Source organism: Macaca nemestrina, chromosome 8 (genome assembly GCF_043159975.1).
Source record: "Macaca nemestrina isolate mMacNem1 chromosome 8, mMacNem.hap1, whole genome shotgun sequence".
NCBI lineage: Eukaryota > Metazoa > Chordata > Mammalia > Primates > Cercopithecidae > Macaca > Macaca nemestrina.
Window position 1 is genome coordinate 148,011,383 of NC_092132.1, and position 19,234 is coordinate 148,030,616.

Genomic DNA, 19,234 nt, shown 5'->3' on the forward strand with positions numbered 1-19,234 from the left:
TTCATCCAAGACCATGCAGAGATGAGAGGTAGAGTTAAAAGTGGAACTCAGCCCTGCTAGATGCTAAAGCACGTTTTTCTAACTTTGATGAAAAGTACAAAATATTAAGGTTGGTCTTCTAATAGCTCTTTTTTCTTTTCTTTGTTCTCTTGAAAGTGATTTACCTAATTATCTTTCTCTGCCCTTGTCATGCCAAGCTATCCAGCCAATCTTCTTTCCTATTTTTTTCCCCAATTTATATCATTCCCAACTTTTAAGAAATGGCTCAAAGTTCTCTTTTTCTATGAAACTTTCAATGATTATGTCAGAAACTGGCTCAAAGTCTGCCACGGCTGCTGTTTCTTTCTCTAGGCACACAGCTACAGGACTTGGTCAGTGTCCCTTGCAGTTAGATGGGGCCACATGCTGAACTGTAGCCATGGAGTGTGGCCCGGGAGGTTCAGGCCGCATCCAGGCCTGGGCCATAACACACTTCCAAATGTGCTCCTCCTGCTGTTTCCTCTTCTAGGAGGTGGATGAAGAGTACTCTCAGGACCTTGAGTAAGGTAGAGCTGGGAGCTGAAGGAGCCTGGTTCCTCAGTCACTGCATGGATCAGAGAACCTCCTCCCTACCTGTGTTGAATCGTAAGTGGGCAAGAAAAAAATCTCTTTTAGATGTTGGGCTTGTCTGTTAAAGCTTTTAGCGTATCTTGATTATTACAATTAATGTTATTTCTTATTTACTTCTTTATATCTTGTAATCAGACATAATAGATTGTTGGCAAACTTACTCTATTGTTTATCATTTTTACTATATATTAATTTAAAAATACTGTGTAAATGTTACAGAAAATTTAGGAACTAATACGAAGTAGGAAGAGAAACAAATATGAACAATTACTGTCACTATATTGCTATATTTCTTTTCAGGTCTTTTTGTTTCTTCAAGGATTTTTTTCTTCTCATGTAGTTGATAGCTTACTGGATAGAAAGTTTGTACCTTTATATTTTGTATTTTATATAATGGTATACAGTTTTCCATGGTGTTAAAAATTACACACTATTTCATTCTTCAGATGTAACAATATTTATTTAACTCATCTCTGATCATTGGTGATTTCTTCACAATTAAAAAGTAGTGCAGTGACAATGTTTTCGTCCGCAATGCTCTTTCTATAAGGAAATAACTTTAATAAAATTACTTGTTTTTTAGAAACATGCATTTTTCTTTCAGTTCTTTTACCTGGGTGCTATAAAGAGCTCCCTCTTACAGTAGAGGGCCCAGCAGAGGCCCTGTGACCAGATAACTTGGATGTGCGTTGAGACAAGTGTGGCACCAGAGGATGTTAAAAGTTCCTGCTAATTTCTGTGGTTTTAGCACAGGCCACATTTTTTTTATTATTAATTAAACAATCTCTTAACAAAACTGTAAGTCCTATCCAGGCAGAGATAACTATGTTGGTAAGTGACCAGATATAGCCAAGTACAAAGTCTTTTGGGCTACTTAGAATAATTATTTTTTAAACAGGTAATATGTTAACCTGGGTCAATGTTCAAAAGACAGAAAAAAATAGTAAAAATTATCTTTATAACTCTTGTTCCTAGTCACTCCATTTGTTTTCCAAGAGGCAACTAAAAATTTCATGTTTCTTGGGTATCTTTTCAAATAATTTATTTGTATATACAATGAAACACATACTTATTGCTTTATTATTTTTCACACAAGTGGTAGCTTGTCATAAACATTGCTGTGTAAACTAGCTTGCAAATGCTAGTATATCTTGGCAGATATTCTATGTGAGTGCACGCAGAGCCTTCCTTGTGGAAACTGATTCCACAGTTTTATTGCAGTCCATTGTATGGGAATACCATAATTTAATCAACAATTCTCTACTGATGCTTCCAAACTACTTTTGTTTTGAAGTTACAAACAAGCTTCAGTGAATAACCTTAGCTATGGTAATTTTGTAGTTGTGCAAGTATTTCTGTACAATAAATTTCTAGAAGCAGAATTTGTCCCTCAGTGGGTATATCAGTTTGCTATTTATGCATAACCAGCCACCTCATAACTTGATGACCTAAAACAATAAGCACTTAGAATTTATTATTAATAAATCTACAGGTCAGCTGGGTGGTTCTGCAGATATGGGCAAAGCTTCGTTGAGATTGGCTGGGCTTGGTCAGTCCCTACAGGCAACTGAAAAATTGACTTGGGGTTGGCAAGTCTAGGATGGTCTCTCCCATACGTTTGGTGGTTGGATGGTTGGGTTTCTATTGGTGGAAAGACAGAGGTAACTAGACTATGTACTGATCATCCTCTAGCAGGCTAGTTTGGGTTTGTTCATACAGGGAAGGCAGGGTCCAGAGAGAGCAGAAGCACCCAAGACATCTTGAGATCCAGCCTCAAAACTGGCACACCACTGCCTTCCATTGGCCAGAGATAGTCACAAGACCAGCCCAAATTCAAGAGGAGGGGAAATAGATTCCATCTTAAAGGCAGTCAGATGACATGACTCACATTATATTCATGCAGTGTCTGCTTATTGATACAGGAGCTAAAAAGAAATTCTTTAGGCAGATAGTGAGGGTAAGAGAGTCCTTGGCAGAATTTCCCTTTTAACAAAAGGCAGCCCCCAAATCATTTCTTTTCTAACAAAGAGCAGCCTGAAAAATTGGGTTGCAAACATAGATAAGCAAGCTGGAAGCTTGCACACGTGAATGCTGACAGCTGTGCCACGGGTTACCTGGAAGCCAGGTATGTTCAACATGGAGGCTCCATCTTCCCTTTTCTTTGTCACCATGTGTACAGTGAAGGAGTGGGAAACATGGTGGGGCCAGGTACAGAACCCATCTCCATGATAAAAGATTAGGGTGGGGTGGCGAGCTTCCTTACATGCTATGCAAATGACACACCTGGCCCAACTAATCTCTTGTGTCCTATGTAAATCAGACACTGCCTCCTCAAGCTCATCTATAAAAACCCCTGCACTTCACCATGGACCGGAAGACCCACTGGAGCCCCTCTCTCTCTATAGGAGAGAGAACTTTTCTCTTTCTTTCACCTATTAAACCTTCACTCAACCTCACTCCTTGTGTGTCCACATCCTTGATTTCCTTGGCATGAGGCATTGAACCTCAGGTATTACCCCAGATGAATGACACTTTCATTATGATATGGTTTGGCTCTGTGTCCCCACCCAAATCTCATGTTGAATTGTAATCCCCATGTGTTGAAGAAAGGACCTGGTGGGGGCTAATTGGATCATATGGGACATCCCCCTCCCATGATAGTGATAGTCAGTTTTCATGAGATCTCATGGTTTAAAAGTGTGTGGCAGTTCCCCGCTCGCTGTCTCTCTCCTGTCTCTCTCCTGTCTCTCTCCTGTCTCTCTTGCCTGCCACCATGTAAGACATGCCTTGCTTCCCCTTCACCTTTCACCATGACTGTGACTTTCCTGAGGCCTCTCCAGCCATGTGGAACTGTGAGTCAATTAAGACTCTTTTCTTTATAAATTACCCAGTCTGGGGTAGTTCTTTATAGCAGTGAGAAAATGAACTAATGCACCTCACAGAGGGATGGGGGCAGGGACGGCTGAAGTATTGTGGCCATTCTTCTCAAGCAATCACCATGGGCAAGTGCACTTAAAATGTTGACAGATGTGTCAAAATCACCTTTGAAAAATTTACCAACGTATGCTGCCCCCAGCGGTGCTTGAGGATACCTCTTTCCTTGCAGCTTCACTAACAGAGCATGTTACCACATTTTTGGATTTTTGCCAATTTGATAAATGAAGATATAATCTTGGTTAAATTTTAATTTTTTTCAATTATTTTTGTGTTAATGATGGAAAATTTATTTGTATATTTGGAATGGATTTGTCTTGCCTTTCCTGTGCATTGTTGGTCCAGATTCCTGTATTTTGGCCTCTCTAAGGAGCCCTGTGTGAGGCCCAAGGGGAGGAGAGAAACTGGGGATATCAGGGATGGAGCGGGATATAAGGCAAGAAAGGAGACTGAGGTCAGGTGATGGGCACCAGTAACTGTCATTTCGAGAAATCTGGATTTGAATCTACAAAGCAAGGAGGAAACGTTGAGTTTTGCAGCCAGAGAAGTAACACAATCAGAACTGAGCTGTGTTCTAGAAAAATAACTCTGTCCAGAGGGTGCAGAGGGCTGGGTAGTAGAAGGTGTCAGAGCGTGACTGTTGCAGTGACCCAGGTGAGGGTCTGAGGCCTCCATAGGGGCATTGTGAGGACGTGGCCAGGAGGGGACCTTGGGGCAGTATTGCAGAGGCGGCATGAGCAAGAGAGACGGATGGCTGGACACTCTGATGGTTGTGCCAGGAGGCTGCAGCACGGGGCTGTTACTCATGTAATGAGAAGGCAAAGCAAGGGCTTACTGGGGAAGAGAGTGAGCTGCTTTTCATTCACCCCATTGAATTAAATGTGCTACTGAGGCATCAATAGGGAGATATCGAGCAGGCTGTTAAATGTTTGGGATTGCAGCTCAGGAGAAAGGTCAGGGCTGGACATAAACATTTGAGAGTCATCCATATAAAAGTGATAACGTTACCGAGGAAGAGTGCTTGGTGAATTAAGAACCCAGGAGAGAAACTAGCAGAAGACATATTTTAATGGATAAATGTAGGGAAAGAAAACAGTAAAAAATGCTGAGAAGTAGGTCATGATTGCTGAAGTTCTTGGCAGATGTAAAATCCAGCGATTCTCTGGACAATAATAAATACATCAGTTTGTCCCACAGGTGGTCTGGCCACATGAAACTTTGTTTCAGCCTGAGCTGTCACTTGTTTCCTGATTTTCCTAGTGGTCTAGCTAGAGTTCTTTTCATTCCAGCAGTCAGCTTCTAGGGCATATGTTGTGTGTCAGCAGTTTGTCCCACTAGTATTCAATTTGACTATGAAGCAGCTAACAGCATTAAACTGCAGCCAGCGAGCCCCATCGCTGCTGGGTTCGTTGTCCTCCAGAACCATATTGTGGGTGAATTTGTCTTTCTATTTGCTATTAAGTTTGATTCATAGAGAACTCTGAAAAAATGGTCTCTAAACTGAATTTGACATCAGCGACTAATCCAAATTCTGCATCTCCTCAGTAGGTTGGATACTTTGTTTGATCTGATTTGGAATGCTGACTCAACCATACCATTCTCCCTAACCTTCTGAAAGTTGTGATACTCTGTGGTTTTTTGTTTTAATCAATAGTAACAGGGATGTAATCAATAGAGAGGGTACAAGCTGTTCTCTGCCAGTGAAGAATTCAGATGCACAAATATGTTTTGATTTTGTAAGTGGCTCTAAGGTGGTAATGCATTGATTTGCCATTGAAACTGCTTGGTTTTTTCCCAAATATCAAGAGGAAACAATCTGATTAAATCAAACCTCCACATTTAATCCGTTTAAAACCTAATGCCTATGAAGGAGATGGAAGGAGGAGGTGGGAAACTTCTGGAATGTTTCCGATGTAAAAACTAAAAAGCATATTTTAAAATCCTTGTAAGAAATCTCTAAAAACAATTTAGATACAAGAGTCAGCAGGTGGAGGAAAAGTCCTACTATTGGATAGCTCTGGGGAAACCTAGAAGTGAAAATTAGAAAGCTACTTGGCACCGTTTTCTTACGAAGAGTTCATTTGGACTTGAAAAGCAGATGGCTTGCAGATGGGGTATTTGCTGTGTACTTAATAAGCTCCACTTAATATGGTGCAGGATCTTGTAGGGTAAGTCAGCTAAGGAGAGCCTTCTCCTCTAGGAATGGTTAGACACTGTTTTCTTTAGGCTTCAGGTAGGTTATGATGATATAGATTGGGCATGTGCTCTCAAGCTGGGTCTCTATTAATTGAACCTGACGCCTGCCACTGTAGAACAACCAGTTCCAACAAAGCCAGTGTTTTCTCCTTCTGACATTGTTCAATAGGTGATGCTTCCACACCAGAGAAAATATTCTTCTCAGCTAAAATATTTCGAGCCAAGGAATTGCAGCACGAAAATTTCAAAATGCAAAAATGCGCTGTTTGAGAACCATTTCATGTTTTTCCTCCTTAGAGATAAACGGTAGATAATATTCACTGTAATTGTAATCCAGCTATAAGCACTGGATTCTTACTCAGGCTGGAAGGAAATGGCCAGTCTTAAATCCCCTGTTTGGGTGGAAGGTCATTTTCCAAGTACTTGTAGAAAAGGACGACATGTGCTGGGCGCGGTGGCTCACACTTGTAATCTGAGCACTCTGGGAGGCTGAGGCGGGTGGATAACCTGAGGCTGGGAGTTCAAGACCAGCCTGACCAACATGGAGAAACCCCGTCTCTACTAAAAATACAAAATTAGCCAGGCAAGGTGGTGCATGCCTGTGATCCCAGCTACTTGGGAGGCTGAAGCAGGAGAATTGCTTGAACCTGGGAGGCAGAGGTTGCAGTGAGCTGAGATCATGCCATTGCACTCCAGCCTGGGCAACAAGAGTGAGACTCCATCTCAAACAAACAAACAAACAAACAAAAAAAAAAAAAAAGGAAAAGGATGACATGGCGACCACTTATGCTTATCCTCCGGTTTTTCAGGAGTACAGCTGCTAATTATCTTTCTGTAAATGCACTCAACAGAATAAATGTTTAATTAATACAACCTCATATGTATATATTTATTGTAGTTTCTTTTACTAATAAGATTCTAGAATATATTTTTGGGATCCTTAGGAAAAAAATCTCCAGGTGGGCATAAAATGTACCTAGCACCAGTACTGAATTTCTTCTTTGAGGAATAGAAAACTTAATATGTAATCCATTGTCCTTGCTCAAAAAATCCTAACGTTCACTGCATCACCTTCTTGTAACATGTCTCTGTGCTTGGAGTTTGTCTAGTTTATGGATTCTGAGAGTTCACTTATTGAATATATGTCTCTTTGTTTGAGGTCTGATAGTGTTCCTATAGCAGATTTTGCTTAGGCAGAATCTGAGGGGATTCCTCTCTGGGGAGGCTACGAGTGGATGTAACCAACACCTTAATCTCTGTCTTGGGGAAAGCAATAAGAGAATACCTCCTCCTCTGTGATGGAAAGGACCTACGCCTTCCTGGAAGAGGCCACACTGACACTGCGGAGATGCTTCTCAGCCGTTCATCCCCAGAATATGTAAACTCTTCACGCAGTCCCTTAGCTTCTTAGCAGTCACCAGCGCGTAGTAAGCACTCAATAAATTTTAGACATCGCTAGCATTATCATTGATCATGATGAACTTTTGTAACTGTTATGGGGGAGAGAAAACACATGACTATTTTTGTTAAGCAAACAAAAGTCAGCTCTGTTCAATATATTATATGCACTCAGTATCATAAAGAAGACTCTTAATTCCAATTGCCCAACTTTAGGGGCAGAAATGGAAGCATTTTATGTTACACAGCTAAGTCTTGTTTGAACATAACATTGAACAGGGAATAAATGGGTGTAGGAAACCTTCAAAGGGGCTTTGCTCCTTGGTCACGTTGTCTACCTCATTATTTAGAAACATTTGATATGATCTGGCCAGAGATGGGAGTTACAAACTGTAAGAGTTAGAGGGAGCCTAGAAACAGGAGATTTAATCTTTCATTTCGACACTTGCAGAAACAGAGCAACAGATTCAATTATGTTTTTTCCTCCTTGACATTTAGGGAAACAGGAGAAAGCCCCTGCCCAGAATTGCTTAGCCTTGAGTTAACTAACTAGTTAAATAATTTTACATTAGAATGCAAGTTTTGAGTCTCCGTACACATAGTCCACCTTCCTTTTGCTTGTCCCTGACATCATATTTCAAAATTCTCCGGTTCCAGCTTATCTTGAAATGATGGAACATCTGAAGAAATGTTATCTGTGTTTGGGCTTTGAACTTCACTGTCTTTGGTGCAGCTGATCATTCACGCCTTGCCTACTGTCCGTAACACTCCCAAATTGTTCTCAGCAACAAAGCAAATGGTCAGAGCAAAGCCAACCAGATCTAGGCATACCAGCTGCAGGGTTATGCCTGATTCCTGCACAGGTCATTTATTTGTTGGCATTAGCAAGATTTGAATTAGACACTGAACTAGGTGAAGACTCAGATTATTTATGATAACTGTCAACAGTAGCTGCAAGAAGATGCCAACAGCTGTCGTAAGAAGTGGAGCAGCACTGGAGTTCAGCACTGAACGAAGGTCGGCCCCGCCCTCCGGCACAGCCTGCACCAGCTCAACGGCGTGGTAACTTTTTCTCATCCAAACAGAAACAAAACAAGGGTCATTAACCTCCTGTCTGTAAAACCTCAGGCTTTTTAGGAACTAGAAGTTGGAACGTGCTTTAGATAATTTCAATTGAACAAATATTAAGCATTCGCTATATGCCCAGGGCTATGTAAAGCCCTGTGGGGGATAGAAATGAATATAGCAATGTCTCAGGTCTCAGGAGTTTACAGTAACTGTACTAGAAAGGGAACACTTAGTATTATAATATAAAGGAAGAATAAAATAATTTTCTTTGGAGACTTTTTAAAAGTACCAGAACACTGTAATGCAAAGACTTGAATTCAGAATCGTATCGTCATTGGTTCCATTTCTAAATTTGCCAATTGCTGTCAGTAAGAACTTGGGTAAGACCCTTAACATTTCATATACTGTTTGCTCTGTTAAAAAACCACCACAGAGTTGTTGTACCGGAGAAATAACATCGCATATGTGAAATGACTGTTATACTGCTGGACACATTAGCAGACATTGAGAAGAGGGAGATACGAAGTTTGATAGAGAAATGGGTTGAGTCAGAAAGAAGCTTCATTATTTCACCCTTGAAGTATAAGCAGAGAATGACAGGTAGAGAAGCAGCATTAGATTAGTCATAGAGATTTAAGGAGCATTCAAACCTAGTTGGGTGCTGGATGTGGTGGGTGAAGATAGTTGTTGTTGTTGTTGTTATTGTTTTTTGAGACAAGGTCTCACTTTGCCACCCAGGCTGGAGAGCAGTGGTACAACTACAGCTCACTGCAGGCTGGACCTCCTGGGCTCAAACGATCTTCCCACCTCAGCCTCCCAAATAGCTGGGACTACAGGTGCGCACCACCACACTCAGCTAATATTTTTATCTTTGTAGAGATGGGGTTCTGCCATATTGCCCAGGCTGGTCTCGAACTCCTGGACTCAAGCTATCCTCCTGCCTTTGCCTCCCAAAGTCCTGGGATCGCAGTCATGAGCCACTGCATCTGGCCAGGGTGAGAATATTTTTGGAGAGCTTTGAAAGCAGGTAGAAAAGACAGAGGATGGAATTATTAGACCAAGAGAGACTAAGGAGTGGAGGTAGAAGAGATGCAAGAAAACACATGGACGTCTCCTATGAGGAAGAGGTGATAGGCAACTCCAGGGCCTCCACCCAGAGCTCCTGCTGATTTCAATGAAGTGGATGTTTTATGGAAGACTCTAGCCATGCTCGGATCCTGCTTGAAGTGCCTGCCAGCTGGAGAGGACAGGGACAAGGGCGTAACTTGCAGGCATCCCCCTTCCTCTGCTGACTGCTCTCCAGCTATGGGCAGTGATGGCCATTGACCGTGCCATCTCCAGGACGGGGATCAATCTGGTCAATCGACCAAATGTCCTGGCTTAGAGGATACGGTGCAGTGGGCATGGTCACCTTCCTGTGCAGTGGTTTAATGCTTGTTCTCCTTCTCATCCAGAATCAGCCAGGTGTCCTGGAGGGCCTGAGAGGGACCAGGGTGATGATGGGATCCGGAGAAGAAAGTCAGATTGGAGCATGTGAGTCACACAATGTAGACATAAAATGCACCTGATGGTTTATTCCCGCACAGAGATCCAGAGAGGGAACGTGATGTGCCCGGAGACCCGGAGTAGATGGGCAGAGTGGAACTAGAGTACAGGCCACCTGCTTTATGGTCCAAGCTCCTTACCACCACAGGACCTCTCACTAGCAGAGACAACACACACACACACATTTACACACACACCACACACACACACATGCCACACCCCCCCCACACACACCACACACACACACCACACATACATACACGCCACACCCACATACATACACACACACCACACACACACACCACACATACACGCCACACCCACATACATACACACACACCACACACACACACCACACACACCACACCCACATACATACACACACACCACACACATACACACACACACCCCACACACACACATTAAAGTTTTCTGTGTGTTTGATATCTCTATTATTTTATAAGACCCGGTTAAAATATCTCTTTCTTTGAGAACTAGTCCATGACTTTTCAGATGGCAAATATCACTGGTCCTCTGTGCCCCCTTATGACGTTGAGCATATATGGATGGTAACACTTGTCCACATGCTTTCCTTCCTAACTAGTATAGTTTTTAAAATTTATCTTGAATTCTGTTTTTTTTTTTTTGAGACAAGGTCCCACTCTGTTGCCTAGACTGGACTGCAGTAGTGCAATCTGGGCTCACTGCAGACTTGACCTTCTGGGCTCAGTTGATCCTTCCACTGCAGCCTCCTAAGTATCTGGGACCAGAGGCATATGCCACCACACCAGGCTAATTTTGATATTTTTTGTAGAGCTGGGGTCCACTGTGTTGTCCAGGCTGGTCTCCAAATCCTGGGCTCAAGAGATCCACCCACCTTGGCCTCCCAAAGTGCTGGGATTGCAGGCTATATTGAATTCTTAATCTTGTACTTCTCTAGAACCTAGTTGGAAGAGGTGCTTATTAAACATATGCTCATTAAATGAAGAATAAGTGCATGAATGAATGAAGGAAAGAATGAGTGAATAAATGGCACACCATCATGAAACTCCTTGGGATCACAGATTAATCCCAATAATGTCTATAGAAACACCTTTCCTATGTAGCACGTGAAATATATTAGTCTAAGTACTATATCACGGAGTTGAATTTTAAAGTTGAATACCTTGTGATATTTATGGTGCAGAAGAAACTGTGACATTTTTATTGTTCAAAGGTAATGTTCTATGCAGATCGAAGGGACTTTTTGACTTTATAATATGTAATGCTAGAAAAAATATACCAGATCAGAGATGGATTTGAATAGAAATTTAGAATTAGTAAGATTTTCAGGAAATAACTTTCTGGCAGACTGACTTTATTTACCATCAAATTATATTACCCTTACCTTAGGGGCCATACAACGGGAATTGTCAGCAAAGGTCATGCAAATTTAGTTCGGAATACGTATTAGTAAAGTTAGTTGTAATTTTATGTCATCATACCAATGTAAAAGCAGGGAGGAAACTCACCCATACTCATCATCATGTTTTTGCATATTAAGAAGATCATTGTTTCACATTTTAAAGTTTCTGCAATGGGAAGGCACTTTCCAATCAAAATCAAAAGAAATGTACCATTCCCCCAGGCAGAGGAGTAAATTTTGATGTAATTGTCATGGAATCTGCATATATGAATTTAACTGAGTATAAAAAGAAATCTGTTCATCTGTCACCTCACTTAGTTTCTTCTCATTGGTAGCATCACACGCAATTGGATTTCAACTTAAATTAGGATTTCAGGTTGTTGCTTTAAAAGACTTAAAAAGATACACTTCAGTGCAGCCCTGAATGAGACGTTATTGCACATTCAAATGAGCAAAAATATAGACTTTTGGACCATAATAAGCAAATGCTTGGTGGAAGAACGACTCTCTTTCATAATTTATTGTAAAATGACAATTGATGGGTGGATTCTTCTCCCAAAAGGCAAGGCATCTTGATATAATTTTGTCATCTTGAACATATGTGGAAAATTTTGTCTGTCACCCACTAGGCAGTGCAATTTAAAGCATTTGAAAATGCCAATTTGTTCAGGCCAGACAATGAAACACTAGTCAGAAAGGGCTGATGTGAGCCTCCCTTTAGTTACGGAGAACTCATCACTCAGCAACCATGTGCCAAACATTCCAGCTGACTTTTCAGAGAAACCATTTAACCTCCAGGGATCTGGAATTCACTCATGGGGGTGGGTGTGACAGGCTGCATCATAGCCCCAGAGATATTCCGTCTCTAATTTTTGGGACCTGGGAATGTTACCTTATATGGGAAAAGGGTCTTTGCCAATGTGATCGAATTAAGGATCTTGAGGTGGGAGATTACCCTGGATTAACTAGGCAGACCCTAAATGTAATCACAAGGGTCATTATTAAGAGGGAGGCTGAGGGAGATTTTAAGACAGAAGAGTAGGCAAAGAAAGCAGAGATTGGAGAGAAGGGGCCACGAGCTGAGGAGTGTAAGTACTGCAGCCCTAGAAACTGCAAAAGGCAAGGAACAGATTCTCTTTCAGACCCCGAGGGGGTGCAGCCCTGCTGCTTTTCCGGAGCCTCCCAGGGAGCACAGTCCTGCTGGCACCTGGATTTTGGCCCAGTGAGCCCCACTTTAGACTTCTGAGCTTCAGAACTATGAGACAATAAATTTGTATTGTTTCAAGCCACAAATTTGTGGCCATTTGTTACAACAGCCACGTGAAACTCGTACCATGGGAGAGGAAAAAGTCTGAATTAAACTGAGGCCACCACACTGACCCAACCTAAAGCCTAAACTAAAGACACCACACTAACCTAACCTAAACTAAACATTTGGCTTGTAAATGAGATATTTAGCCAAGCAGGAAATGACAGTGCAACATTTACCTTTGTCATGGTTTGGATTTGTTTCCCCGCCCAAATTTCACGTTGAATTGTAATCCCCCTTGCTGTTCTCATGATAGTGTGTGATAGTGAGTTCTCACAAGACTTGGTTGTTTCAAAGTGTGTGGCACCCTGTGCCTGGTTCACTTCTTCCTGCTCTGGCCATGGAGGGTGTGCCTGCTTCCCTTTCCCATCTGCCATGAGTGTAAGTTTCCTGAGGCCTCTCCAGCCTCTTTTCTTCATAAATTGCCCAGTCTCAGGTAGTTCTGTTGTTTTGTTTGTTTGTTTTTGAGACAGAGTCTTGCTCTGTCACCTAGGCTGGAAAGCAGTGGCAAGATCTCAGCTCACTGCAACCTCCGCCTCCTGGATTCAAGCAATTCTGTCTGCCTCAGCCTCCTGAGTAGCTGGGATTACAGGTGTTTGCCACCATGCTCGGCTAATTGTTGTATTTTTAGTAGAGATGGGGTTTCGCCATGTTGGCCAGGTTGGTCTTGAACTTCTGACCTCAGGTGATCTGCCTGCGTTGGCCTCCTGAAGTGCTGGAATTACAGGCAGGAACCCCTGTGCCTGGCCTCAGGTAGTTCTTTATAGCAATGCAAAGAATGGACTAACACTCAATATTCTTCCCTTTGTCCCTCCCCTCTTTATAATCTTTTTTTTTTTTTTTTGAGACAGAGTCTTGCTCTTGCTGCCCAGGCTAGAGTGCAGTGGTACAATCTTGGCTCACTGCAACCTCTGCCTCCCAGGTTCAAGTGATTCTCCTGCCTCAGCCTCTTGAGTAGCTGGGATTACAGGATTACAGGCATGTGCCACCACGCCTGGCTAATTTTTGTATTTTTTAGTAGAGACGGGTTTCACTGTGTTGGTCAGGCTGGTCTCAAACTCCTGACCTCAGGATATCTGCCCTCCTCGGCCTCCCAAAGTGCTGGGATTACAGGTGTGAGCCACTGTGTCCGTCCTCTTTACAATCCTTTTCTTACTTCCTGGAACTTGATTTGCACTTTCCTCTTGGTTGCTCTAGGTGTTCCTGATGTGGCCCCGTTACACTCCCTCAGGTGTATCCAACCACAGAGAGAGTCTTTCTGCAGCAGCTACCACCAGAGTCTCTACAGCCACATCTCTCAGAGCCGCAGTCACTTCATTGATAAACTTCAGGGGGCTGAACTGGATACTCTTTTCAGGTGCTTTTCAGTTCCTCTATCAATCATTCCAAGACACAATTATGTTGGAATTATTTTCCTGCAAGTTTCATAATCAAAATTTGCTCCTTTTAGACTCTCATTATTTAATTATCAACAGATCATCCACAATGGCCTCAGTCTACTTGAGCCCAGAATTTCTTTTATCAATATTTGCCTTGGGATAAAGGACCTTTTCCATTTCTAAAATAGCCTTAGGACCCCAATGACACTTGGAGAGGCACCCAAGTAGCCAGCCAACCTCCTTATTTAGGGTACAATAGTGGGATCTTGTTGAAAGTATCTCTGCTCAAATTTAATAGGATGATTTCGTGTTGCCTTTTTTTTTTTTCTTTATCTATTTCTTCTTGCAGAAAATGTTAACTTCCTTCTCTGGTCCACTGTAAACATTATGTTAAGAAATGTTTGATGAGTGACCAGGTATGGGAATGAGAGATGGGTTTTATGGTCAATAGTAACTCACATAGTAAAAGTCACACTCCAGCTAAGAAGAGAGAAATGACTGTATTTGAAAGAAAGACAGTTTCCTACAGGGAAGCTGTTTTAGAGGCGATGGAAAGCTAAGAAACCAAAAGGTGCCGATAGGTTCCCTAGCAGTTAGTAACAGTAGAAAGCTTGGGTTGGAGGGATGGAGTAAGGAGGTGTTGGTTCAAAGCCTGAGGCTTGGCCACGGAGATAGCACTGCTGTTGAACGCCACATACAGTGACTATTTTCTGCTGGTCAACGGAGCCAGAGGCCAGCTGAGAGAGGGGAACTGTGGAGATGCAGCTGTAGGGACCAGTTGCCCCATGATATAGACCAGAGCAGGGAAAACATTAGGAATGGGTGCAGAGCAAATGTGTCCAGGGCCATGAGATGCATAAATACATTACCCTGGTTTGGAAATGATTGCTTCTCATTTCAGTGAAATGGTGACAATTTCAGTGTGGTAGAGAAAAATAACTCTTTAAAATGCCTTAAAAGGAGTTTTATAGATGAATTAACTGAGACTTGAGTCAGGATCCTGGTTAAAAACCTCTATGTGACTTTTCAGACCCAACCGTAGGCAATGGCAGACGTCTGTCTGGCAGGCCTGCTGGGGAATCTGCCCTCCCCACATTGGGCTTGGTGTGTGGCTCGTGTATTACAGTCTCTGGAAAGAGCTGTGGTCAAGGACTCAGGCCCCCTGGCCCCCTGCTCTTTGCGTATTTGCAGTCCTAGCCCAGCTTTCCTTCTTAGATCTTCTTTAGGCTCCTCCCCCTCACTGGAGGCTGGAGAAGGAAACCCTGAGGACATCTTTCCCTGTTGCTACTCAGTTCTCAGTACTTTCCATTCTGAATACTACCACTGACCACAGGTCCACAAAACCGATGGAGCTTTGTTTGAAGCTCCCTCAACAGACAGACACCTACTGTCTTCAGTGACTCACTTGGCCCTTGACTGGTGCACTACTCCATGGAGGAAGATGGCACAGGAGAATCAGTCCCGTCTCCAGTTTTATCTGAGTAGGAACCTGCGTATAATCTCATAAGACATCTGCCATTTATTGATTGTCAGCGTTTATCCAGCTATGAGTGCAGATGGGGCTTTCACATAGTAGTTTCTTACTAAAAATACATGTAAATGGTTATCAATTCAGTGAATTATAGATGTTAAAATTATGAAGGCACTATCTAGCTAATCAAAATAACCAAGACCTAGGAGGACTTTTTGAACACTGTTCTTTCTGCTTTTATTAACGTTTCTCTATGGGTTGGCACCATACTCTTAAAAAATGATGAAACTACATTATGAATATCCAACTCAAAAGAAGATGAGAGTTGTTTAATTTATTCAACATTTTCATCAGTTTAAACTTTTTCTGGCTTCTAAAATTCAGGAAATAGTATCAGCTCTCAGATGGAGGCAGAACCGTGGGCTCTGTAGAGGTTACCCCCTCCTCTTCTCTCTTTCCACTGGATTTCTAATAGTATATCTCCAGGTTTTGAGGAGATAATTAGGTAATTACATGTTGTGGTTTGAAAGATCACTTGTTGGACTAAAGAATACATGGAGCAGAAAATGCAAACACAAGATTGTGGGTGGTCTCAACAAAGGTCTTTCTTTTCTATTTTGCTTAATTAGCTTCCTAAGAAGTTGAAAGCAAGATTTTCTGCAGATAAACTGCGTGGCAGATGAGTGCCTTAGGAAAATTGATAGTTGACTATGCTTGGTTGTGCTATTTCTGGGAACAAAGGAAATTTCATGTAGGGAATTTGTTACAAAGATGATGAAAAGCTAAGAAAGCTGGAGGAGCCATGGGTGGCCTGGAGATTAGCAACAATGGGAAGCCTGGACTAGAGGGGTGGGGTCAGGAGCTGCCAGTCCACAGCCTGGGGCCTGGGCTCGGGGCAGAAGCTGGAACTGGGGCAGGTCTGCCCTGTGGGGGTTGGGCTATTGCTTAGTTATGAAGGTTAGTTCAGTTTTTACCTGCGGAGTTTTTCAAGTGCCACAGTCGAGAAACAGCTTTTGTTTCTTAAGCAATTTTCATTAAAGTTTTGGTGCCACTAGGGTCTCAGCATTTGCATCAGGCAAAGTAATCAATTAATTAATTAATTAATCCATCCTACACATTCCTACTGAGTGCCTGTGAAATACTAGAACCTGCTTTGTGTTAGGAAAGCAGGATTCAGCTGTCGTCAAACTGTGTTAGGGTTCTCCGGAGAGACAGAGCCAGTACGATGAACCGAACGAGAGGTATTAGGGGACCTGGCCGATTCAATCAGAGGCAAAGTCCCACAGTAGGCCACGTTCAAACTGCAGAATCAGAGAAGCCGATGGCCTGGCTGAGCTCAAGCCCAAAACCTGTGTACTAGGGAAGTCATGAGTGAAGCCCCCAGCCAGGCCCAAGAGACCCTGGCTTGGCATCTGGTGCAAGTTCCAGAGTTCAAAAGCTGAAGAACCTTGAGTCTGATGTCCAAGGGCAGTAGAAAAAGCTTCTTGCTCTGGAAGAAGGAAAGCAGAGTGAATCCCCCCTTCTGCCTGTCTGTTGCTCCAGTCGGGTCCCAAGTGATGGGCCGGTGACCACCCACACTGAGGGCAGGTCTTCCTCTAGGCCACTGACTCATACATCAATCTCCTCTGGAAATCACTGCATTGACACCCAGAAACAGTGCTTCACCAGCTGTTAGGCAGCCCTCGATCCAGTCAAGTAGACACCAGATGTTAACCACACACAAACCTAAGGGACATTTGGTTAGTGTGCTTCAATGGTCATTGTTTTTCTTTTCAAGAATGAGTCTCTTGGTTAAACCAGCCAAGCATAAACATTAAGTAGCAGAGGAGACTGCCTTCAGTGCAAGGAAGGAAATCCTCACAGTGGTTCTGTTTGGAAACTTCATGACAGATGCCTATCAATTTTCAGTTTCAGTAAAGACCTAATTGTAAGGATGACTTTTTTTTTTTTTTTTTTGAGATGGAGTTTCGCTCTTGTCACCCAGGTTGGAGTGCAGTGGCGTGATCTCAGTTCACCATAACCTCCGCCTCCCAGGTTCAAGCGATTCTGCTGCCTCAGCCTCCTGAGTAGCTGGAATTACAGGCATGTGCCACCACACCTGGCTAATTTTGTATTTTTAGCAGAGAAGGGGTTTCTCCATGTTGGTCAGGCTGGTCTCGAACTCCTAACTTCAGGTGATCTACTCGCCTTGGACTCTCAAAGTGCTGGGATTATAGGTGTGAGCCACTGTGACCGGCCGAGGATGACTTTTAACTTCTCCACCTGTAATATAACTCAAAGTAAGGAAGTTTCCCTCAATAGTGGCTGGCTTCTCTGCTCCTTCTCATGAACAGCAGTCACAGGAATGGCTTTGGTTTGTTCATTCCAAGTTAAAACAGCTGAACAAGCCTGATGAGTACTTGGGTATTTCATTCTTGGACAGCAGGTGAGGAAGTAGAAGAGCTCCACCGTGACACTTCCATCACATGTGGATTCTCCCCTCCTGGAGGGTGTCTTTGCACACTTAGGACATATCCTACACCTGATTGTATCTTCTTTTTGAGACCATTAAAAAACAAATGAATAAACACACTTAGATTTTGCTCCAAATCCTTGAACCTTTTTTGTGTAATTATTTGATTTTGCAATACTCCAAATGACTATTTCTAGCTTAGGCTCCCCTACCTTTCCTAGCCTACCTTTGCAGGTTCTCCAAATCCTCTCCAAACAGGCCTACACATTGCGGACACTACTTGATCTATTAGGGGGTGAGGTCCTGATAAACTCATCATACATTGGAAATATTTTAAGTCAAAATTACATATAGTACACTCAACCTACCAAACATCATAGCGTGGCTTCGCTTACCTTCAACATGCTCAGAACACTTACATTAGCCCACAGTTGGGCAAAATTATCTGACATGAAGTCAGTTTAATAATAAAATGTTGAATATCTCATGTAATTTATTGAAAACTGTACTGAAAGTGAAAAACAGAGTGACTGTATGTAACTCAAAGTATAGTTTCTATTGAATACATGTTGATTTCCCACCATTATAAAGTTGAAAAATCAAAAGTGGAACCATTGTAAGTTGGGGACTGTCTATATTATTACCCATTTTTAGAACCCTCAATCAAGGAATTTAGTAAGATTAAAAAGAAGAAAGAAAATGTGGTACTTATACACAACGGAGTACTATTCAGTCATAAAAAAGAAAGATCGTGTCATTTACAACAACATGGATGGAACTGGAGATCATTATATTAAGTGAAATAGGACCAGCACGAAAAGACAAACATTGTATGTTCTCACTTATTTGTGGAACATAAAAATCAAAGCAATTGAACACATGGAGACAGAGACAAGAAGGATGGGTACCAGAGGCTGGGAAGGGTAGTGGGAAGTAGGGGAGAGGCGGGAATGGTTAATGGGTACAAAAAAGTAGAAAGAATGAATAATACCTAGTATTTGATAGCATAAAAGGGTAACTGTAGTCAAAATAGCTTAATCGTATGTTTACAAATAACTAAAAAGAGTGTAATTGGACTGTTCATAACACAAATGATAAATGCCTAAAGGGAGGGATACCCCATTCTCCATGATTTGATGATTTCACATTTCATGACTGTATCAAAATATCTCATGTACCCCAAGAATGTGCACACCTAATATGGCTATATAAAATTTTTTTTAAAAAGAGAGAAGTAAAGTTGATTTTTCTTTTTCTTTCTTTCTTTCTTTTCTTTTCTTTTCTTTTTTTTTTTTTTTTGAGATGGAGTCTCTCTCTGTAGCCCAGGCTGGAGTGCAGTGGCGCCATCTCGGCTCACTGCAATCTCTACCTCCCGGGTTCAAGCCTCAGCCTCTCGAGTAGCTGGGATTACAGGTGCCCGCCACCACGCCCAGCTAATTTAGTAGAGATGGGGTTTCACCATGTTGAC

The 19,234-nt window shown here is 42.3% G+C and overlaps 1 long non-coding RNA gene across 1 annotated transcript in view; it reads left to right on the forward strand.

Moving 5' to 3' along the window:
- LOC105464179 (uncharacterized) overlaps positions 1 to 19,234 on the forward strand; it is a 66,723-nt gene that overhangs the window by 32,136 nt on the left and 15,353 nt on the right. Inside the window, exons 7-9 of the long non-coding RNA XR_011607290.1 lie at positions 509 to 624; positions 9,660 to 9,738; positions 13,662 to 13,821. This is a non-coding gene — a long non-coding RNA (uncharacterized lncRNA). The remainder of the gene's footprint in view (positions 1 to 508; positions 625 to 9,659; positions 9,739 to 13,661; positions 13,822 to 19,234) is intronic.